At 49.1% G+C, this 3,430-nt stretch overlaps 1 long non-coding RNA gene across 1 annotated transcript; it reads right to left on the bottom strand.

Annotated features, from left to right (window-relative positions):
* Positions 1-233: 233 nt before the first annotated feature.
* LOC130529208 (uncharacterized) lies at positions 234-3,212 on the bottom strand. Its single transcript, XR_008951508.1, has 2 exons — positions 1,177-3,212; positions 234-1,008 (listed from the first exon to the last, which is right to left on the bottom strand). It is a non-coding gene; the product is annotated as an uncharacterized LOC130529208 (long non-coding RNA).
* Positions 3,213-3,430: the final 218 nt, after the last annotated feature.

Raw genomic sequence — 3,430 nt, 5'->3', positions numbered from 1 at the left:
GCAGGAGGGTATTAAAGTTTCATTCGGTTTCATCTGTTTTTAACCTCGTCCTGCTGTGCTTTTCACACAGGCACTTGTTTTCCTCTTTTCCACCGCCTGGAACGATAGACAATTACCCACGTGTAAAGACTTTGCCCTTTTTAATTTCCTCTGTCCTCGCTGATGGACGCGCCGGGGTTCCGCTGCAGGACAGAAACGCGATCTCGCCTCGCAAATACACTTCAAACGGGTCGTCAGTGGACACGTTTTATTGCAGCTTCTATTCTGTTAATCAGCTTAGCGTCAATACAACCACTCCTGCTTCCACAAGTACAGTTTATTAGTACTTTAATACAACCCAGACCTCTAAAACATGTATAAATGTCACTTTAGCTCTACCATCCTCCATGTTTCCCCTATCTTTTGTAAGTATTGAGTCCTTTAGGTGTTTTTAAACCGGTCTCTCCAGTTCCGTCCTCCTGTCATGCTAGCGTGACGTGGACAGGCCTTCGTCTGCTCACGTCTGACCGTGTGTTGACTGAAACGCCGGTATGGGACTGATTAGCTCCCCGCCCTCTGTATATGTTGGCCCATGTTTGTTTGGAGCTGCACGGAGCGCCCCGAGTCGTCCCGAGCGAGGAATGGAAACGCCGCCAGTCGGCGGGAGAACCGCGGCGAAATTCTTGTCTGTCACTTCTGAGCAAAACACGCAGGCTCTTGTGCTCCGTCTGGGCGTGGAGCTTGCAGTGTGGGCAGAGGGCTGCAGAATACAATGGAAGAGAAAATAGAGGCGCGAGGGGGAGTGGGGATGGAGAGGAGCGCGTGGGTGAGCAGATAGGACCGGAGATGAGGGGGAGGGGGTTAAGTTGGTGCCTACACAGGGCTCTATCCCACACGCTCTCTCCCGTCTCCCACGCCTGGCCCCTCTAACCTGGCCCAGCTTCTGTTTAATGTCTGGCTCCGTCACACCTCGGCCCACTCCCTGGAGATGTGTGCGTCTGCGGATGGAGCCAGCTCCAAACCGCTCCTCTGAAGGACAAAGACACAAAGACACGCGGACAGAAGCTCTCACATTTCAGCAGCTCCGCGTGAACTCGTTTATACAGTTATCAACTCATTTGTTCATCCGTGCTCCGGCGCCACACTTTCAAGTTAAAGTGAAACTGAGCCCTGATTCATGGACCCGCAGGAAGGCACCTTGTTGAAGCAGCTGTTGATCTGGGAGATCAGGACCTTTCTGCTGCAGGCTGCTTTCATACTGCTGGACCCTGACGAAGGAGGTAACGCTCCAGATGGTGACTAGAGGAACTCTGGGTCCACTTCCATGCCAACCAGCATAGAGCTCCAGGACACGCTCAGGAAACAGTCCTCTTTGAAATGTCGGCCCTAATATCAAACATAAACCACCTCATCATCAGCACAACATAACACCGTTTTGTTATTTACCTTCAGCTGGTCCCAGCATGGACTGGAAATGTAAACGCTGCCCTTCTGTTTATTGCCGCAGCGCTCTAAAGCCATTTATCTTACGCAGTATTTGCTTTGTGTGGAGCAATAAAGAGGACGACACACATGTTCTTGTGCAAATAAATTTGCCTGATTCCCTGAGATCACGTGAGAAAAGAACATAAATTAGAACGTAAATAGAACGCAAATTAATGGCAGACATTGAAATTCTAGCCTAAACAGAAAAGTAGGCCCGCTGAGTTATTAAGGTAGCGTACGAAGAGCCTGTTGGACAGACGTCCGAGTTTACGCGCAGCTTTATCTGCTCCAATGTCGGGACAGATGTTTTTCTCATTTGGCTGGTAAATGAAGAAATGTCTGTAGCCTTCACCAGAATGTAAGATTGATTTGGAACAAATGACATCTCACCGGACTGGTTCCTCTAAGAATGGATCATTTACAATGGGTTTTCCTTAAAAAAACAAAAAAAAAACAGAAAATACTTGAACAGTGTCTGCGACTCTTCTAGTAGAGCAACGTCGTGGGCAGAAGAACCTGGAAAAACGGGCCCGTTCATGCTCAGAACGTTCATATTCTAAAGCCGTCAAATCTGATGTCGAGCCCGCGTCGCCTGTCCCGTTATGTGATCGGACCCTGGATCTGTCCTCGCCGCTCCACATCAGCTGGCCCTGATCCTCGGGACGCTGCAGGTCCTGCCATGTCAACAAAATCCCAGATATTCCAATCCGCAGGAGGGCAGGACGAGCAGATTAACTGTATTGACGAATCCTAATTAGCGTCATGCTGAATCAAATGATTAATGTGAACAGTTGTTAAGGAGGCAGTGTGTGTCTAAATAGAGCCAGAGGCTAAATAATACAGTACGAGCCTGACTCAGACTGGCAACTGTCTCAATGAGGAGCAGAGAAAGGAAAAGAGCGAAGGAACGGCGTGAGCAATAAACTCGGGGGAAAAGGAGAGAGATGAAGTGAGTTGACAGATTTGTTTTGTGTTGCTGCTGCTGCCTGCGTGCCTTCCTGCCTGGCTCCCCCCAATGTTTTTACACCTCGAGTTTTCCGCGGCGATGGGATTAGTTTGTAGGATTGTTGGCTTGCATTGTGAGCTGAGAGGATCGGCGGCAAAATCCCCTTTTCAGCCACCACTACTTATCCTTGTCCCTGTGTTGTCTCTTTCAAACAGAAGCGCCTCGCTCTACATGCATGTAATCTAGGTGACAAGAAAGACTGAAAGGGGAGCCGAACGTGTGTGAAGAGTGGAAACAGGACGGCTGACAGGGAGGCAAACACGGAGAGGTTGGAATCGAGTCGGGAGAAGGACGAGGGTGGGAGGACGGCTTAAATATGAGCTGACTTTGTGGGCCTCTCTTAGCTTTAAGTGCATTCAAAAGTAGGGTAGGGGCCCAGAACGGGGGCACAGCGTGTTTATAACTTACATCAGCGTGTGAATAATTCATCCCCGACTTCATGCCTGAATTATTGATGCCTCAAAGAATACAGAAACATGCAACAAAAGCGGCGTTCTGGAGGGAATCGGTGTGATGCAAGCCGGGGAAAAGAATTGATAGCAAAATAAGTTCAAATTCACCATCGTTCGCAAACACATCCACCTTTCCAACCCACCCACCTGGTTCCGTTTTATTTGCCATTAGCTGACTCTTATAAATGGCCACGAAAGTGTATCACACTCTAGCAGCTTTTGCTCGACTCGGAGGAAGCTGTTGCCATGTTACAACAGAACAACTCGTCCTTCCTGCTGCTCTCTGTAGATGGAGCAGTTACAGGTTTAATGATACACTAGGTACAATTTTAGACCATGAAGTTGGAAACACACCATCACCCCCCCACCCCCCCACCTCCCCCCTTACGGTTTCCTGCTTCTAAATGGCGTCTTTGCTGGTGTCGCAGTGACATGTTAGCGATGGCTAGCAGGATCTGCCTGCATGAAGTGACTAATTCAGTTGTTCACCTGGTTGTCGTTAGCTAAC

This window comes from Takifugu flavidus, chromosome 7 (assembly GCF_003711565.1).
Source record: "Takifugu flavidus isolate HTHZ2018 chromosome 7, ASM371156v2, whole genome shotgun sequence".
NCBI lineage: Eukaryota > Metazoa > Chordata > Actinopteri > Tetraodontiformes > Tetraodontidae > Takifugu > Takifugu flavidus.
The sequence above is the reverse complement of the archived record's forward strand: the minus strand, read 5'-3'. Positions and strand labels throughout refer to the sequence as shown.